The following is a 21,367-nucleotide window of genomic DNA, read 5'->3' as shown; positions in this document are numbered from 1 at the left end:
GTTCCCTTTCGTCCGCTCTGCCCCGTCGAGATTCGAGCCAGGAAACGAGAGCCAGCGTCACGAGCCCTCTCGCAGCCAGTGGGGAGTTAGGTGCCGTTTCGCTGCTACAGACGCCGCCGGCTTTTTCGCTCAATGGACCATTTGACGCTTTCGCATAAAAAAAATTATCCACTGTTTCTGGTTCGTTACAATAAGAACAAAGGCTAGTGATAAAGAAACTAGATGTACGAAGGTGAAAATTTAGAAGCGCATCTCTACAGCGTAGACTTACAATAATGTGATTTCACATTGTCATGAGAGGCATATTTGGTCGTTTTCTAAGGAAATTGTAGGTGTTCGAAAAAAGAAGAGAAAATCAGAAATCTTGATTCTGAGCACTATAGAAACAGAAGGCATCTAAATCGAGTGCTTATAATAAAAGTAAATATAAGAAGAACACTTTAAAGACGAAGATGCGAGAGAATCAGCAGCATAATTTAGGAAGATTCCAGTGTGTTCTGGGACCCACAAAAAGCGGGCTTGGAACAAATCGTTCGGCATAAAGGCCGCCCCACATTCAGCGTTTTCCCGGCGTTTTCTGGCGTTTTGTCACCCGGCGTCGCTCGGCGTCGACGCTGAGGCTGGCGCCAAGCCAAAACGTCGTGCTCAAGGGACACCAGCAGATCTCGCCGCCGCCGTCGGAAGCGGCTTGACAGCGCCGACCAATCAGCGCGCGGCAGGGCGTGGCCGCGCGCTGCTGGCAACTCTTGCAAGAGACTTCCGCAGATTCGCAGTTCGCGCCGCCATTGCTGTTTGTTTGGTTGCTTCAATCATGCTACCGGCGAACATCGATAACGAGCTTCTTATAGCCATTGTAGAAGCAAGGCCGATATTGTGGCAGACCAAACACAAGGAACACAAGAATCGTTTAGGAGGTTGCTGGTAAAATAAATCTGGTCACATTGTGTGACGCTGCGCTGGCGCTGGTCCGCGTGCCGCTCGTGTGGCTGGACGCCCTCTCTGGCGCCGTTCATGCGACCACGCCGGGAGACGCAACGCCAAAAAACGCCGGTAGAAACGCTGAATGTGGGGCGGCCTTAAGGGTTGAAAGTAAGCGAAGCTTTCTGTGCTGTTTGCGTTCATTGACTGGATTTGCCGGTGATGTTGACGGCATAGGACAGTCGCTATGTGATGTTAAATGTTACCTTGCCTGCACTACTCGTGTTTGTCCACGTAGTACACAGAGAGACGTATCATTGATTCACTCATTCCTTTATTGAAGAGAGACCACGCGAAATGTTTTCTGACGACGCATTGTTGTCTTGCCGTCGCCGTCCCACCGCATTCGTCGTTCCGGCAACATAGTTTCTCCTTCACACCCTTATAAGTGCGCTATCGTCAATCAATCGTGATTATGCCACCGTCGTCATGGAATTATAATTGCGTCGTGGTTATTTATCGTCATCACTTCGGAATAACGCCATCGCCGTCATGCTGTCATCCGCATCATCTTCGTAATTCCATCGTCGTCACTGCATGCGCCGTCGGCGTGCTGTCCTCGCCCTGCAATCGTAAGATAACCTTGTCGTGCGATGGTCATAACAAAGCGGGCCAATCACGTAGACAGTGTATGTCGCATGTAGCCGAATCATTTGAAATCTCGGGAGGGCCACTACAGGTTCTAAACAAAGGTGCCCCAGTCAATACGGCGTGTCGCTACGTGGTCGCTACATTGCGTGAATGCTAGTCTCATCAACTTCGACGGTCATCTTAAGACGGGTCCTGCCGGAATTCTTTCGTCTTCGCGACACTAAAAAGCTCCAGTCAACATTGTCCCCAGGTTATCAAGAGCTCGGATTCCTAGAGGTGATTGTGCTCAGGCGTGAGACAGAGGACCCGCCGTTCGATGGAGGTAGCGCTATGATTTTGACAGCGGATCCGCCTATCAACAAGGGGAATCAATTATAAAAGTTTCGATACAGCTGGTTACATTTTTCAAGGCGGAAGACGTGCCTATAGACACAGAGTCATGTGCAATGTTTTGTTGCTACACAAAAATAAGTAGATTTGCGACAGCGGTCACTGACATGCCTTTGCGTGATTATTTTAACGGAAAAACTAAAATTAAATAACTTGTAAACCATTTCTTAGGGCATTTAAATAAAGGCGTAGCAAATGAATTCTGGAAACTTCATTTACAACTTTTTTGTTTGTTAAGGCATATAGGGCAACTCACTACTAGTTTCCATTATTTTTCTTTCTTATATCTCCAAGCGAGTTGAATATTCTGCCGTAGCTTATCGCACAATTAGTTCAACTGATTAAATTTAGACATTCAAGTGTCTAATGTTCTACGATAAATAGCCTACGTGGATGCTGCTAAGTTTCTCAACATTGTTGAAAGGGATGTGAAAAAGAAAATATAACGCAGAAAATTTTATTGTCTCAGTGAATTTTTCTTTTGAATGCTATTTTTTCATGTTAAGTGGCTCAACGCTCCTATTCACAGCCGTGTGTACGTTTTTCTAGCACTAGGTGGGCTTCCTGCGAATTTGCGTGAACAAACAAGCAGATCATATTCCAGTCCTATACGTTGTACAGTACATGCACCCTACTGAAACGAAAGTAGACAGTTCAAATTTGCACATATTTCGAAACAAGGATGCCTAAAATGTCGTCTGGTAAACTGACATCATTATAATGAAGCCGAATAAAGCACTGAAAATAGCATGTTCCGTGTAAAAATATGACTGTAGGTGAGCGTTGCCTTGTGGTTCAGCAATTATTGTTTAATGAAATGACCTCTTGGTGGCCCTCTATTATCGTATTCCTGAAAGCCAATAACCAGCGCATTGAAATTTACATTCGCGCCAAGTTTACTGGCTCGAGTTCCATTGCTGTACATCCGCATGATTACATGAGAGTCCAATGCGAGATGAAATGGCTGGCGGCGCGTACGGGAGTGTTCACCTATGCCTTCGTCATAGTATATTGCCGCACAACTATTTAAAAAATGTTGTACGGCCGTTCACATCACACTTTAAAGCACGAGAATGATGGTCAACGAATGTATGTTTGTTTATCTTTCTCCCTAAATGCAAGCAGGCGTTGTGCCACTCCCGGTGGCTGTTGCTAGCCTGATCCCATCCTATTTCCCTAACTGTCCATTGTATATGTATATTTCATACCAAATATTCACACATATACATAATAATCTGTGCGCGTTCGGCTAGTAATGAATTGAAATGAAATTAAACGTTCATTTCGCTCACATGTAAAATAGCCAGTAATAGGAGGCGCAGGGCAAACATTTGGAGAACGCTTAAGCTTCTCCTTTAAGAGTGGAACTCGATAACATTCGAAGATCCTTGACTGCTTCTCACGCTTCCCGGCAACTGCTGCTTATATAACCGTAATGTTTACCGGCAAACGCTGGCGACGAACGCTATGCACGAAGGCGAGCTATCTGGTAGAAACGCGACCTCTTACGTGGGCCGATCCCGGAGGTCGTCAACAGCCGCGCCAAAAAAAAAAGAGCATAATTTTCAGGTTTCTGTTAGTGTTTCGCACTTTTAATATTTCAGACTGAGAAGATTTAATATAAAACGCCTGTGCTGTCGGTGTTTTGTTTCATGACATTTGTTTGGGGGCTGTCATTGTCAAAATTCCGAGGAATAACAGTTAAAATAGCCAGCAAGACGGGACGCAGGGCAAACAACTGCTTTGATACAGCTCGAAGACCGCCCGGCGCCCGTTGATCACATGACAGCATCTTCACAATAACCGAGAGCTCGACCTAACTTCGTATAAGCTCAAGGGCTAATGGGTCGAGCAGAACCGGGCCGGGCCGGACGGGAATCTTTGGGGCCCGGCCTGGGTACGGGCCAGGTTTGAAAGCACCGGGCCGGGCTCGGGCGGCCCAACGCAAGGTACTTTCGGGCTCGGATCGGGCCCGGGCCTGAAAAACCGGCCCGTACACTGCTCTACTTCAGATTCATTCATTCATTCATTCATTCATTCATTCATTCATAAACATACTGCCAATCCCAAGAAGGGATTATTGCAGGGAGGGCAAGAAACATACAATACAGAAAATACATATCGAGGAGTGAGTATACAGGCGGACTAATTTCTGTGGAGTAGTGTAAGTATCACGATGTTGTATTCCATGGAAAGCATGCAATATTAATCGCCAAGAGTACGTAATCAATATGCACAAATACGAGGGGTAGTACAAAGTGGATTAGGTTACATATTTTTTGTGCATTATACAATTTTTACAGAGAAGAGAGTGATTTAAAGAAACCAATAAGAACAATTAACAAGTTTTTAATGGTATCTGCAACACAGTGGAATAAGGTGTAAGTCACGTCTGCGAGGCATGTAGGTGAATCTCATAGGATTGTAAAAAGGGTTCTAGTGATGGACTGACGATAATATGTCAAGGTAAGTTGTTTCATCTCTGGTTGCGAGTGGAAAGAATGAAAATCTAAAACAGTCGGTCCTAAAACGGTAATTTTGTAGTGATTGGGGATGATTATGACGTGTCTGTCTAGTTTCAGATTTAGTCAAGTAACGGGAGCTATCTATAAACAGCTTATGTAGTAGTTGGTAGATTATTTTCAGACGAACAAGTTTGGCATGATTTTGTAAAGTGAGTAATCCGGCTCTGTTAAATTAGTTGGGATGGAGAGGCAGCTAGGTTGTACTCGTAAAATAAATCTGATTGCCTTTCTCTGCACTCTCTCTAGCATTGTTATTAGTTTGTATGTGGAAACCAGGAGACATTTGCGTATTCTAGGATAGGTCTAACGAATGTGGTACAGGCGAGTAGTTTAATTTCTGGTGTAGTTTGATGGGATTCCTTCGGAGGAAGAAAAGTATTTTCAAGGCTTTAGATGTTACGACTTTAATATGAGAGTCCCACTTGAGATTGTCTGATATTACTAGGCCAATATATTTATATTATTTAACTCTTGTCAGTGGAGTGCTGCCAACTGTATGAGGGTATATAGAGACGTTCTGCTTTCTAGTAATACGTATGGCGACTGATTTGTTTACATTAAGACTCATTTGCCAATTGTAACACCAGTCTATTATTGATTTTAGCGCATGGTTCAGTATATCGTGATTTTCGGGTGAGTTGATTTCTTGGTAAAGTATGCAATCATCAGCAAATAGTCTTATGTTACTACTGACAATACCAGGCAGATCATTAATGAATATTCGAAATAAGATTGGGGCAAGGACTCTACCTTGCGGAACACCGGAGGTAACCGTGGTAATTTCTGAACACTCGTGATTCCCTTCGACAAGCTGAGTCCTGTTAAAGAGATAGTTTTTAACCCGTTTCGTAATTGATCTGTCGCCTATTGTCGACGGAAGATTCCTAACCATTTTTGGATGGGATACTTTATCGAATGCTTTGGAGAAGTCAAGTAGGATAAGGTCTATTTACTTTTGGAGCTCGATACTTGAGGATAGGTCATGGATAAGTTCTATTAGTTGGGTGACTGTAGATAGCACTCGGAGGAATCCATGTTGAAAAGGTGATAAAACATGTTTTTGCTCAAGGTACAGAGTTATGTGTTTGAGGATGATATGTTCGAGGATATTACATAGCGTGCAAGTTAATGACATGGGTCGATAGTTACAGGCATCAGCTTTGTTACCCGATGTATACGCAGGAATTAGCTTTTTTTCCAGTCAGTAGGAAAGAAGCAGGTTAATAACGATTTATTGAAGATGAGACACAGGTATTTAGCTACCCATTCTGCGTATCGCGTTAAGAATTGATTTGGAATATTGTCAGGTTCAGTTCCTTTTTTTGGATCTAAGTTTAGTAGTAGAGTAAGTACTCGATGCCTTGTCTACTGTGATTGGCTCAATTATACTGCTGCAGGTTGTCGAAACATCTGGTGTACTTTCGTTATCGGTAGTGAAGACTGATTGAAAATAGGAGTTCAGTGAGTTTGCTCTGTCTTTACTTTCTTTAGGTGTTAGTGTGCTTGCTGGTGGAATCATTTTTTTGGATTTAGGTAGTTCCAAAATATTTGAGGGGAATTCCTGAGAAAGTTGGTAAGGGAATATTTAAAGTAAGTATCCTTGGCCTTCCTTACTTTAGATTTTGAGATTTTGATGGTTTCGTTGAGAGTGGTACTGGTAACCTGGTTTGGATGTTTTTTACGTGATTTTTTAGGCGTATTACTTTTCGTTTCATGCGAATTATATCCCGATTAATAAGGGGTTGTGTTTGTTTGTTGTTGTTTTAATCGGCACAGAGTTACGGATGCAAAAACATGTAGTTACTTTGAATCGCTGCCACAGTGTTTCAATGTCCGTGTTTATGTCGTCTGCTAGGTCCTTGAAGGAAGAAAATTCAAAACTTAGGTGATCCAATATGCTGGTGTCATCAGCGGAGTTCAAATTTAAATAAATAGACGTGGTTATACGGGTAGTAGTTTTGTACTCTGATGGGATACTGCAGAGCGATATTTTGTGGTCTGCCAATCCGTCAAGAAGAAGAGTTTTTTGTTAAATTTACATCGAAGTGGTCACTAATATTGTAAGGAAGATGACGAACGTGCGCGCAGTCAGCAGCATCGGCAGCATCAAGCGCGCAGCAGAAGCTCGAGCTCGGGGACTGTGCTCGGTGCATCGTAGAACCGGCGGTCGCTGCGAACCCGAATAAACCTCCTTTATAAGTGGTGGAGCCGTGCGGGGTAACGTTCCACTCTACCATCCTGGAACTCCGTTCTCGGACGCTACCCTCCGCCATGCCGGACGCCGACCAGCAGACTCTTCCATCGCCACCCGTCCCTTGCGCTGGCACCGTTCGCCAGCGGGAGCCTCCCATCTTCAGCGGAACCGACGACAACGACGTTGAAGAGTGGCTGTCGTCCTACGAACGGGTGAGCGTTCACAACAAATGGAATGACTCGGACAAGCTGGCTTACGTCTCATTCTACCTCGCGGGCGTGGCCAGTCTCTGGTTCAGAAATCATGAAAGGGATATCCGAACGTGGTCGGCGCTCAAGACGTCCATTACAGAAGTATTTGACCGACCCGCCGTCAGGAAACTCCGAGCCGAGCAGCGTTTGCGTACACGCGCACAGGACACGGGTGAGACATTCACCAGCTATATAGAAGACGTTCTCGATTTGTGCAGGCGCGTGAACGCTGCCATGACGGAAGCGGAAAAGATCAGGCACGTCATGAAGGGAATCGACGATGACGCGTTCCAAATGCTTCTGGCAAAGGACCCGCGCACTGTTGGCGACGTCATCAGCTTGTGCCAGAGCTATGATGAATTGCGTAAGCAGCGAGCTCTGACAAGGCGACATCCCACACCAAATGCGGCATCACTCTGCAGCCTTACCACCGGCCCAGAACAAGCCTCCCTGATAACGCAAATCAAGGATTTCGTCCGCGAAGAAGTCGCACGACAGCTATCTCTGGTGTCCGTCACTCAGGAGTCTGCCAGCACTTTGCCGTCTCATCTCCGTAACGTGATCCATGAAGAGGTCGCGGAAGCGCTGCCGGCTGTTCACCAGCAGGATGTCGTGACTACACCAGTCACTTATGCTACGGTTGCTGCAATGGCACCTCGCAGTGTGCCCGTGCGTCGCTTCCAGCAGCCTGTGCACCACCCTCCCCCTCCCGTCCCCTGGACCACCACTGCCGTCGCTAACCCGTGGCGTACGCCGGACAATCGCCCTATATGCTTCGCATGTAGGTGTCCCGGTCATGTCGCAAGGTTCTGCCGCCGCCGATCGCAGGCGTTCGACGACGATCGCCGAGCGCCCTATGTGCCGCCTGATGCAAATGCGCCTTACGAACCCTTCGGCCCATCACCAGCTCGCTCCCCGACTGATCGCCGTCCTCGCTTCGAACGCCTCCGGTCACCCTCCCCACGTCTTCGATCGCTTTCCCCTATGCGTCGACGACCCGTCTCTAACGAAGAGGGAAACTAGACGACGCAGTTCCTGAGGCAAGAACTGCGCAAGTGTCGACATGCCGAAGTCCTCCTCCTTTACCTGCCAATGTCATTGATGTGTTTATCGATGTCGCTACAGTCGCCTTAGTCGATACCGGTGCCGCTATTTCAGTTATGGATGCCAGGTTTCGCCGTTCGCTTCGTAAAGTGACGACGTCTCTGTCTGGATTGTCGCTCCGAACGGCGAGTGCTCAACCCATTCGCCCTACCGCTGCTTGTACTGCCCGTGTGATCATACAGGACGTCTTGTACACGATTGAATTCATAGTTATTTCATCGTGCTCCCACGCCGTTATTCTAGGATGGGATTTTCTCTCACGCCACAATGCCATCAGCAATTGCGCTCGGGCTGAGATTGAACTTTTCCACCTTGGTGACCTGGCCTCGGTCGATGCTCATCCTGCCGCTAAAATTGTCGTGACAGAAGACACATGTATCCCCCCGTGCTCGTCAGCATTCGTACCAGTCTTCTGTAGTACCATATCCGATGGGACGGTCTTCTTCATGCCCTCTCATCACTTTGTTACCCGAAAAGCGCTTCCTTTGCCCTTTGCAGCTCTTGACCTTGCCGCCGGTGTGAGCACGATGCCCATTTACAATCATCTTTCATCGCCGCTATCACTGCTCCGCCGCGAATGCCTTGGTTACGTCGAGTCGGTCGATTCCACACGAATTGTCTCCGTCCTCGACGAAGTGTCTTCTACTGCTGCCCATGAAGTGAGTGCACTCTCCGTACCAGACTCAACATCGACTGGTGTGTTCAGCCCATTCATCGCCGAAGATCTGACGCCTTCGCAGCGATCTCAACTTGTCGCAATCCTTCAGCACTTCCGCCTTTCTTTCGACGTTGCGCAAACCTCTCTTGGCCATGCATCGACAGTCAAGCATTACATCGACACTGGCACTCACTCACCCCTGCGACAAAGACCATATCGCGTGTCCGCTACGGAACGTCGCGTCATTGCAGACCAGGTCGATGACATGCTCCGTCGAGGCGTCATTCAACCTTCCCAAAGCCCATGGGCCTCTCCCGTGGTCCTCGTCACAAAGAAAGACGGTTCCATCCGCTTCTGTGTTGACTTTCGACGGTTGAACAAGATCACGCTGAAGGACGTCTACCCATTACCACGCATCGATGATGCCCTGGACTGTTTGCAGGGAGCCGAGTTCTTTTCTTCGCTGGATTTGCGGTCAGGCTACTGGCAGGTTCCGATGGCAGAGGCCGATCGCCCGAAAACTGCCTTTGTTACACCAGACGGCTTGTATGAATTCACCGTCATGCCTTTCGGACTTTGCAACGCGCCTGCTACGTTCGAAAGAATGATGGATAATGTGCTACGTGGCCTCAAATGGAAAATCTGTCTTTGCTATCTTGACGATATTGTAGTGTTCGCCCCTGATTTCCCAACCCACCTGCTCCGCCTCCAGCACGTACTCACTTGCTTGACCAACGCCGGGTTGCAACTTGAAGAAGTGTCGATTTGCTGTTCGTCAGCTAACAATTTTAGGCCATGTCGTCTCAAAGGAGGGCATTCGCCCGGATCCCGAGAAGCTACGTGCTGTTACTGCGTTCCCAAAACCTGCTACTATGAAAGGGCTACGCAGTTTTATCGGCCTCTGCTCTTACTTCCGGCGATTCGTTCGAAACTTTGCGTCAATTATATCGCCTCTCACGCAGCTCCTTGGTGGCGCCCGAGATATCTCATCATGGTCTCCAGAGTGTGACGACGCCTTCACAACCTTGCGCCGTCTTCTCACGACGCCACCCATTCTTCGCCATTTTGACCCACAAGCGCCAACCGAAATCCATACCGATGCAAGCGGTGTAGGCCTTGGCGCTGTGTTGGCCCAGCGTCAACCTTGCCACCCAGACTACGTCGTCGCATACGCGAGTCGCATGTTAACCAAGGCGGAGACTAATTATAGCGTTACAGAAAAGGAGTGTTTGGCCATTGTGTGGGCGCTTGGCAAGTTTCGCCCATATTTATACGGCCGATCTTTTGACGTAGTGACCGACCACCACGCACTATGTTGGCTGTCGACGCTCAAAGATCCATCGGGCCGCCTTGCCCGCTGGGCATATCGAATCCAAGAATACGACATCCGCGTGGTGTACCGTTCCGGGCGAAAGCACTCCGACGCTGACGCGCTATCCCGATCACCGCTTCCCCCGAAGGCCAGTCACGACTCCCCCTGCGAGTGCACATTATCCTCTCTGGAAGTTGACACTATCGCTGCTGCACAGCGTAATGATCCCTGGACTGCATCTCTGCTCGACCTTCTCTCGGATACGTCGAAAGTTCCAGCGTCACGCACGCTTCGGCGCCAAGTGCCTCATTTTGCGATTCGCGACCAGCTACTATATCGACGCAACTATGCCCCAGAGGGACGCACCTGGTTACTCGTCATTCCGCGAATCTTGCGATCAGAGCTCTGCTCCTCGTCCCACGTCGACCCTCAGTGTGGCCATGCGGGAGCCTTCAAGACCTACGAAAGACTTCGACACCGCTATTACTGGCGTGGAATGTATAATTTCGTTCGAAAGTTCGTCCGCTCTTGTCATGAGTGCCAACGCCGGAAAGCGCCACCGCACAACTCCGCCGGTGAACTCCAGCCTTTACAATGCCCACCCCGACCCTTTGATCGCGTGGGCATAGATCTCTACGGGCCACTTCCGTTGACTCCTGCCGGCAACAGGTGGATAATCGTTGCGGTAGACCACTTAACCCGTTATTCGGAGACTGCTGCTCTACCAAATGCTACAGCGCAGGAGGTCGCCAATTTCCTACTTCGCCGATTTCTCCTTCGTCATGGAGGTCCACGTGAACTTTTAAGCGATAGAGGCAGCGCCTTCTTATCTGAAGTCATCGAACAACTGCTTGCTGAATGCGCTATTGTTCATCGTAAATGCACTGCTTATCACCCACAGACTAACGGTACCACGGAACGCTTTAATCGAACTCTTGGTGACATGCTCGCCATGTATGTCTCACCTGATCACTCTAATTGGGACCTAGTTCTTCCGTTTGTCACCTACGCCTACAACACCGCGACTCAGGCCACTACCGGATTCTCAACCTTTTACCTTCTTTACGGCCGTCATCCTTCGCACACCATCGACATCATCCTGCCCTACCGGCCGGACCCATCCGAATGCCTGCCGATCTCGGAAGCCGCCAGACAAGCAGAGGAATGCCGGCAGCTTGCCCGCCGATTCACCTCGGACGACCAGCACCGCCAAAAAGCCGTTCACGATGCCCAGAACTCGACTCCCACTTTTCTCCCGGGCGCTCTCGTCTGGTTGTTAGTGCCACACCGCACGCCTGGGCTCGCTTCAAAGCTCCTTCCGAAGTACGACGGTCCATACCGCGTTCTCGAGAGAACATCAACCGTTAATTACCTGGTTGAGCCGCTAACGCCGCCGTCCGACATGCGACGTCGTAACCGCGAAGTCGTTCACGTTCAGCGTCTCAAGCCGTATCACAATTCTACCGTCCTTCCAGAAAACTAAGTCGCCAGGATGGCTCCTTTATTTCAGCGGGGCCATTGTAAGGAAGATGACGAACGTGCGCGCAGTCAGCAGCATCGGCAGCATCAAGCGCGCAGCAGAAGCTCGAGCTCGGGGACTGTGCTCGGTGCATCGTAGAACCGGCGGTCGCTGCGAACCCGAATAAACCTCCTTTATAATATATAGAAATACTAAATCTAGTAAAGCAAAGCTAGAACCTTGTACGCGAGTAGGTTGATCTATTATTTGAGTAGGGTTAAAATAAAAGATTGTATCGAAAGAGAGAGGGCGCGGCATCTGGCTGACGAACAAGATGCCTAAGCCACCGCTACTGCTTTTGCAGGTACACGCCGTAGTTGCTCAGTGGCTATGGTGTTGGGCTGCTGAGCACGAGGTCGCGGGATCGAATCCCGGCCATGGCGGCCGCGTTTCGATGGGGGCGAAAACACCCGTGTACTTAGATTTAGGTGCACGTTAAAGAACCCCAGGTGGTCGAAATTACCGGAGTCCTCCACTACGGCGTGCCTCATAATGAGAAAGTGGTTTTGGCACGTAAAACCCTATATTTATTATTATGCTTTTGCAGGTATTGCCGTGGATTTTCACCGCCACAACAACGAACAACGGAGTGCTGGCTTTCTTCCGAGTACCTCGTGGCAATGACACCGTGGACTGCACTATCTGTGATCAACGTTCCGCAAGTGTGACGTCATCACTCGACACCGTACTTAAGGAGCCTCGATGCGACATCCGCTTCAGAGGGCACGGCACATGTCTAAGCCACCGTTACTGCTTTTGCAGGCAAGTGCTATGGACAATATAGTTGTTTATCGTAGCGACAACCGCTTTTTGATAGTCTTGCCGTGCGCTCGCAAGTGTTGTGATATTTTGTATGCCTGCTGGTCAATGCTTCTTTTGTTGCTTATGGCGGGAGATGTTGAGGAGAGTCCCAGACCCAAGGTAAACGAAATGCTAGAAGAAATTATTCGCAATCAGACTGCGTTCGCTCGTAAGATGGATGACATTAAAAGTGAATTTGTCACACTGAGCGCAAAGACAGACAGGATACAGAGCCTTTTTGATGCAGTTGATACAATGAACAGCAGGATCAGGCATTTAGAAAGTATAGTTCAAGAACAGGCTGCAAAGTTAGTCGATTACGAAAACAGGAGCCGGCGTAATAATTTGTTAGTTTTTGGCGTCACTGAAACGGGGTCTGACTATGGTGCAGAAACAGAGTCAAAACTAAACGAACTTGTTCTGGAGAATATCTTTAAAAAAACTATGGGTGTACAGGTTCATACAGTTGAGCGAATTCATCGCCTTGGTAAACCCCAACCAACAAAATGTAGACCAGTTATTCTTAGGTTTTACGATATCAGAGAAAAGGAAAGCTTGCTGAAAAAAGGTGCAAAATTAAAAGGTACTGTTTGGCGTATTAGCTCTGACTATGCCAAAGAAACACTAGATATACGCAGAAAACTATGGGAAAGCGCAGCCGCAGACAGGGCCAAGAAAGCAAAGGTCCTGCTCGTTCATGATAAACTTCGCATAAACAACGATACATATCTTTAGGATCACAACCGCAATGAACGCTGCCTGCTGTCTAAAAGCTTAGGGCATAGGGCTGATAACAGACAACAGCACACGTCAGATCGGCCAAGTGGCACTGATGATTCTGATACCATAGGCAACACCTCGGGCTCGTCATCACAGATATAGCTGCGCATTTTAAGTTTGAATGCGCGAAGTATTGTAAATAAGACTACACAATTGGAATATCTGCTCCTTTCACAAAGCCCACATGTTGTGGTAATAACAGAAACGTGGTTACATAAAAATATATCTGATGACTGTATTGTTCCTCCCGGCTATAGAATGTTTAGGAAAGACAGGGACACACGTGGCGGGGGCGTTTGTATCATAGTAAAAAAAAACTCTATCTGCTGTATTGATTGATTGCGATGTTCCTTAAACGGTTTGGTGCAAGATTACATTTCATGGTATTGCCTACATTGTTGGAGCAGTGTCTCGCGCACCTTCTGCCTCGCCTGGGTTGCTGGAAGACCTAAGCACTTTCCTACGTGCAAATGTCAAACCAGATGCGAGATTAATAATCACCGGCGATTTTAATCTTCATCGCATAGATTGGCAAAACCCATGTACTATTGGCTCCGATTCATCTAGAGTAGAGAAGCTACTGGAACTTATGTTCATATATAATCTAAACCAAATTGTACAAGAAGACACACGAGTAACGGCCACATCGCGGTCATTGTTGGATCTGGTGTTTGTGTCAGATAAAATAGGTGCTTATACTGTTAACGTTGCGAATGGTATCTCTGACCACAAGGTGATTATTATTACAATCACAGTGGGAACAAGTATTTGTTTCAGGCCTTACATCCCTGTACGCATAAACGATTATGGACGCGCGGATGATGTTTCCATCCTTGACTACCTGGATTCTGCATTTGCTGACTTTGAAATTGATTTCCATACTGAAGCAGTAGAAGAGTTGTGGCAGAACTTTAAGGTAATTGTACAGCACTGCGAGGACACCTATATCCCTAAACGCGTAAAGAAGACAAAGCACCGAAGCCCCTGGATGACCAGGAACATAATTCATATGAAAATAAAAATAAAAAGGCTACGTAAAAGCACAAATAAATCTACTCAGGTTTCGAGACTTCGAGCTGAGTTGAAGCAAGCCCTGCACGATTCTAAAAAAAAATTCTTCAGTGACAGGCTTAGCCGCTTCCTCAGAACATCACCGCAAAAGTTTTGGCGATATTTGAGTGATAGAAAGGAAGAGGTACAGGAAATCAGGAAAGAAGATCAACTTCTTATAAACAAAAAATATATTGTAGAACACTTTATTCACTTCTTTCAGTCCGTGTTCACCACGAACGATGATGACGTCGATGTTAGTTCTGAAAGCACAGAACCCAGCCAAATGGATGACATCATAATTACACAGGAGGTCGTATTTCAGCAGCTCTTGAATTTAGATGCAAAAAAAGCGTATGGACCAGATGACATAGCGACCCAGTTTCTTCAAAGATATGCTGAATGGGCGTCGCGTTACTTGACACTTATATTTCAAAAATCATTGCAAACTCATTCTGTACCCCAAGATTGGCGCAGTGCAATAGTTATTCCAGTGTTTAAAGGCGGCAATCGAACAATAGTGAATAATTACCGGCCTATATCTCTTACATCCATTTCTTGTAAACTTTTGGAACACATAATAGCTAAGCATATCATTCACCATTTAGAACATAATTGTTTACTTTACCCATACCAGCATGGCTTCGGAACAGGCCTTTCCATTACCACACAACTCGTAGAGACAATTCATGATTTCGCAATGGCGATTGATGCCAGAGAGCAGATTGACGTAATCGCCATAGATTTTGCCAAGGCTTTTGACAAGGTGCCACACAAAAAGCTGATTTACAAACTGGAAATAACCGGCCTTAATGCCACTATAATAACATGGATTAAAGCATACTTATAACGAGTCGCAACCAGGTGGTCAGAATGGATGGTCATGTCTCCGGCTCACTGACAGTACTCTCGGGAGTCCCGCAGGGATCTGTCCTGGGACCGCTTTTATTTTTGGTGTATATTAATGACATTTCTGCTGTGATGGAACCAGATGTACATCTGAAACTGTTCGCGGATGACTGTTTATTTTATTCTACAGTACGAAACACGGCAGACCAACTTAAGCTTAATAACTGTCTAAAGGCGTTAAGCGGATGGTGCAACAAATGGAGTATGGAAATAAATTATTCTAAATCAACATATACACATATTACCACACAAAAAAGGGGCCGTCTTTTGTTTCCATATACTATTGGTGACAAGTGTCTGATGAATACTAGTCAGTTTAAATACCTGGGAATAACGATAACAGAAAACTTATCGTGGAGCATACATATAAATAATCTTTGTTCAAAAGCATACGGGAGGTTATTTTTCTTGCGAAAAAAAATGGAGGGTGCTACATGCGATGTACGACTCGCCGCTTACAAAACTTTTGTAAGGCCACTTCTTGAGTACGCGTCAGAGGTATGGAGCCCTCATCAAGGTTATTTGAAGAAACAACTAGAGAAAATTCAGAGGTACGCGGTGCGCTTTATATGCTCCCGATATCGAAGAACTGATTCAGTCAGAGAAATGCTCCGTTTTTCTAAACTGGACCTGCTAGAAACGCGTAGACAAAAACATCGATTGAAACTATTATTCCAAATACTCCAAGGCCAAATAACTATTAGGAAGGAAACACATACTGGTACCTGGCAAACGGAGCTCCCGAACCAATCATAACCGATCTATCCAAGCTTATACCACTCACACTAATACATTCAGGTACTCCATCTTCCCCAACGTGATTGAAATGTGGAACAAGTTACCGATATGTTTAGTGGAACATACTGATCTGTCCCAATTAAAAAAAAACTCTGGATGACTATCTGTGCGAACGCGCCGCTTGATTTCGATGTATTCTGTGTTTGTGACTATTGCACATGTTCTTTTCTTTTATATTTTTTTTCATAACCCTCTCTGTAAGGACCCTCGCAAGGGGGTTTACAGTATTGTTAAATAAAATAAATAAATAAATAATAAAATTGTGTCTGACAATTTTGAGCGATAAGTCATAGCGTACCTGTTGATATCAGGCATATTGAAGTCACCTAGTAATATTAATATTGTCGCTTGTAGATGACGAAGCACGTACATGTGTAAGTATGTTAAGGTATCTGTATTTGACGATGGGGTGGGAAGGGTAAGCCACATCCAACAACGATGGGGTGGGAAGGGTAAAGTAAACGGCAAAAAAATCGCTTCAACGCCCTCGACATCGGGAAGCATGGTGAAAGGGTTTTTGTTTTTATCAGTACAGCCACCACTCCACCACGTGTTGGCCTATCTTTGCGTATGACAGAGCAGTTTGGTATGGCTATATCAAAATCTTTCACATCGTTGTTTATCCATGTTTCAGTGAGAGCTAGGAAATCTGGATTGGGTGCGAGCAGAAAAGATTCAAGCTTATGTAGTAGGCTACGTACATTAATGTTTGCGAATGTTATTTCGGCCGCTGTTGCGCGTGGCGAGGTCTGAGGCGAGCTGGCCGTGATTCGTTTTTGCCGTTTCTTTCACTTGACGCTTGAAAGTTAGATGGGATTTGGACAAATGTGCTTTTTACCTCATCCCATATGTAGAATTCACCATTTATACACAGTTTGTCAAAAATTAAAGCAATGCTATCTCTGGCTTCTTTTTTAGCCTTAGCTGCGTTCCAGTTTTTTACTAATCTCACGTACTCGGACAGAAAAATATTCGCCAATGGAATAGGATGTACCCTTAAGCTCTTAGCAATTTTTTAGAATTTTCGTTTTGTCCCTGGTATCGATTAATTTGAAGATGATGGGCCTGCATTTATTAGATCGTGGTTTGCCTATGCGATGAATTCTTTCAATAGGTAGGGGATCAATCTTCTGGGATTCCTTTAAAATATTTTTACTAACTAGTTCTTCGAGCGAAGCACTGTTTTCTTGGCTGTCTTCTGGGACGCCGTACAATATTAAGTTTGGTCTTCTCTAGCGATTTTCCAGGTCATCAATTTTCAACTCCAGGGATGTTACAACTTTTTGAAGATTATTGACATAGTCAGCGCATGATGACACCTTGTTATCCAGAACAGCGAGTTGTTCTAATTTCCTCTCTATGGATTTAGGCCGATCTTCTTTGATTTCCTTCAAATCATCAGCTATTACTTGGAGTTGCTTCCAAAGCTGGTCCAAATCAGGACCAGGATTTGTTTCGATATCGCCAGCTAGCAATAGCAGTTTCACCAAGGATAGTGATAGATCGTAAAATACTGGGCATAGGAGCCGAGGGCACGGCAACACAATTAAGCAAATATTGTCGGAACGAAAGCATTTGCCGTAGCGCCTACCCACCTATAACCAGTAGATTAACGGGTTAGACTGCATGCCAACGGTGTCGCCGTGTCCTATGGCTCCCATGAGGTGTCTCCCGGACTCTGTGCGTTCCTCCTCGGGTCCCAGCGCCATCTTCATGTCCCAGTGGGCAGTGCAGGCTGTCGCTGACGCCGTCCGAGTAATGAATAAAACTTTATTTGAAACGGCTCTTCGTCCGTGCCGTCCGCCGCTTCGGTGCCGTGTGATCATGTAGTAGCACCCGGAGCGGGGTGTGTGGTGGCGCCCTGGACGTACACCCACCCACAAAAGTTTACAGACCACAGGATCTCAGAAAACGCTCAATTCCCGACCAGCCTGTAGCAGTAGCCAGTAAAATTGTATGCGGCAATGTTGTTAGCATATTCTAGTCGAGGTCGTAGATGCAAATACCAGGCTGCGTTGTGAGGTTACCGAGATATTGAGCTCTTTGTAAGATTTCATGGTCTGTAATATTTTGTGGCCGGGTGTACCTTATGTGTTGCACAAGTAGCGACCAAAAAGCGGCTCGGTGGGGTTCAGGCGGAGTGATCCAGCTCTCCCAGCAGTAAGCAATAGATGGGCTCAGGGAAGAGGTGCGGAGATAGTAAGGCGAGGACTGTGCACGGTGTTAGGAATGGCCTGCTGAGGTGGCAACATGCAAGTTTTCGCAGCCAGCTGCAGCTGCGAGCGTGGCGAGCTTCCCCGAAGATATCATGGAAGCCTTCAACACCCGCTGCGGTGACTCGTTTCGTAGGAACCAGCGAGGACAGCGCTAACCAACCATGAACTTACTTCAGAGAACTGCGGACTATGGCGGCATCAATCCACCGGGCGCCTCGTTCGGAGATGCCTTGCGGTGCCTTTTAACGGTCCTTTGAAGACGCAAGGCGGCGGAGGACACTGTGCGAGGTCCGCTCTGAAATTTAGAGGCGCCGGTTGGGGTCGGGCGTGACCACCTGGCTATGGGGACGCAGGACAATGGACACCACGACGACTGCGCTGCAAAGGTCGTCTGCCTTCGGAGGGGGCACTGAAACCGCGCGCGCGTGCGTGTGTGTGTGTGTGTGTGTGTGTGCGCGTGTGCGTGTGCGTGTGTGCGTGTGTGTGTGTGTAAACCGACCCGCAGAGAGGCGGCTTGTTTATGATGACGTCGAACGTTTTGCCTCACCTAGGGATCTAGGGAACACGAAGTCTATAAGCGGCTGTTGTCGGCTGCTAGAGAGTGCTCGTCATCGGGCTCTGTGCTCGTCAATGTACTCGTGAGCTGTGTGCTCGTAAGCTCCTTTGCTGTATGTTCGTTTTGCGCTCTCCATTTGGGAGTCACGCTAGACTGTGTAAATGTATCCCATGTTCAAATGTAAATAAATGGGCAGGTCCAGTACGTGTGGCGAACGTCGGGATAGCCGCCGCACACAGGGTATGCGGGGTGGCCGCGGCGTTGTTCAATAATGTGTTGCATGGTGTCGTTCGCCAATGTTAGAGTTTGAGCCTGACGAATTAGGGAGCCGTCGTGGCGGGTGAAGGAGGGATCGGGGGCCGGAAGGGTACATGCAGACGAGTGCAGTTCGCGGAGCCTAGCGCGGCTTTGCTTGCGGTGTTCAGCGCGGTGCATTCTGGCGCAATAGGTGTCAGGCCATGGAATAGGAGCGCTCGGTATTTTAGACTCGTGAGCGAGGGAGTAAGCACACTCATTTCCCTGTATCCCCTGATGGCCCGGCACTCACTCCAAGAGGACGTGAAGTGAGGGATGCTGTTGCATGTGTAGCGCGAGGGATGCCCCAATATGACAGGGAAGTAGGTTGTTTGCTAAAGAACGAAGGGCTTCCTGGCTGTCTGAGCGAACGGTTATGGTTGGCGTGGAGTGAGGGGGAATAGTAATGGCTTCCGATATGGCAAGGATCTCGGCGTCGGTTGGAGGCGGTACTCCGCTATGCCAACGAGTGATGTCACCCTGAGGGCCGATGACTGCCGTCTTGGATGCGGTCGGCGAGAAGGCGGCGTCAACGTAGTAGGTGTCATGCACTGGGTCAGTTAGATGGGTCGCCCGCGCCTGTCGCCTGCCTGCGCTGCGTTCGGAGTGCATATTCCGGGGTATCGGTCGGACTTCGATTCGAGGGATAGTTATCCATGGTGGAGGATCGATGGAAAGAGGTGGCAGTGGTGAAGTGTCGTGTCCCAACATTCGCAGGATGGCGCGTCCCTGGGACGAGGTGCTCAGACGGAGATGCTGAGACTCCCGGTGGGCTTGGACCTTCACATCCAAGGTGTTGTGCAGGGTTGCGCGTTCAACATCGATGCTACGGGCGTACCAGGGAACACCTATTTCAATGCGGTGACATCTTCGCAAAGAAGCCTCGAGTCGTTTGGTCTGGGTGCGTGTAAGTGCAACGTATGGCAGGCCATAGAGGATTCGGGAGTATATTGCTGCCTCAGCAATTTTACGGAGTTCGTGTTCACGCAGGCCTGTGAGGCGCTTGCTTACGCGTGTCATCATGTGTATGACCTGACTTGCCTGATGGAGAATGCGCCGTAGCCACTGCGCACTACGTCCATTCTCTTGCCACAGAAATCCTAGGGTGCGGACTGATTCTCTGCGCGGGATAGGTTCGCCGGTCATAGTCAAGGTGATGTGGGCGCGTTCAGCAGCTGCTTTGCGCATAGAGGAATTCAGTACGACGACGTACTCTGATTTTTCCGGGGAGCATGTGAGGCCTAGCTGGTGTATGTAGGTGTCGACGATGTCTAAGCCGGTTTGAAGTGTGGCTTCCTGTTCGCCTGGGTTTCCGGTGGCACACCAAAGTGTGATGGAGTCACACCAAAGTTGAAGGGAGTCGGTGACAGAATGGAACCTTGCGGCGTTCCTCGGTTTATAGGGAAGCACATGGATGGCTGGATATCCGGACCCAAGAAGTGCACTTGCCTAGCACCGCGGAAGCCGCAGACGTAGCGTACCATGCGTTCTCCGGGTTTGGTGGCTGCTAGGTTGTCAATGATGGCTTGGTGCAGGACATTATCGAAGGCACGTTTGATATCCACACCTACAATTGTCCGAAGTTGTGCCGAGCTAGGGTGATCATAGACATCTGCGGTAATTTGCAGGGCCACGTCTTGGGTGCATACGTGCCTGCGGAAGCACATGAGTGTGTCTCGGAGATGGCCCTGGCTTTCAAGGTGTCATTCTAGTCTCGTCAGGGCCATCTTTTCAATCAATTTTCCCACGCACGATGTGAGGGATATCGGTCGAAGGTTTTTAAGCGTGTTGGAAGGCTTGCCAGGTTTGCGGAGGAAAATAACTAAAGCTTCCTTCCATGACTGTGGAATGTTCCCCGTCTCCCATGCATGGTTAATGAGGTGTAGAAGGTGCGTCTGGTGGTTTTCGGGCAAGTTGCGGAGCATGGTATATGTTATCTGATCCGGACCCGGAGTTGTATTGCGTCGGAGCTGCATGAGTGCTGACCGCAGCTCCTGGAGTGTAAAGGCGGAGTCAATTAATTCCTTCTGGCTTGGTTGGTGATTGCTGAAAGGGTGCAAGTGGTGGTGGATTGAACTCCAAATAAAATGCCTCTCGCAGTTCTTGGATAATTTCTCCTGTGGAGCGCCCGGTCTGCATTTGATATCATTGGAGGGCGTAGCGAGGTTTGGCTTGGCCCATGAGAGTGCGAAAGATTTGCCATACTCTAGGTGTGTGAAGCTGGCCATTGAGGTCTTCACATGTTTGCCACCATCGTTGAGATGCCAGTTGGTCAGCGTATTCCTGGCTCTCCTGAGTTATGGTGTGTATACGTTGGTGGAGCGTCCTATTATTCTTTGCACGGCGCCACCAGCTCACCAGTCTGCGGCGTCGTTCTCAGAGGGCTAAGAGGTGAGTGTCGACCTGGGGTTGATCTTCTGTGGCGACAATGCGGGAAGCAT

The sequence above is a fragment of the Dermacentor andersoni genome, chromosome 1 (genome assembly GCF_023375885.2).
Source record: "Dermacentor andersoni chromosome 1, qqDerAnde1_hic_scaffold, whole genome shotgun sequence".
In the NCBI taxonomy this organism is placed as follows: Eukaryota; Metazoa; Arthropoda; class Arachnida; order Ixodida; family Ixodidae; genus Dermacentor; species Dermacentor andersoni.
This window is presented reverse-complemented; position numbering follows the sequence as displayed.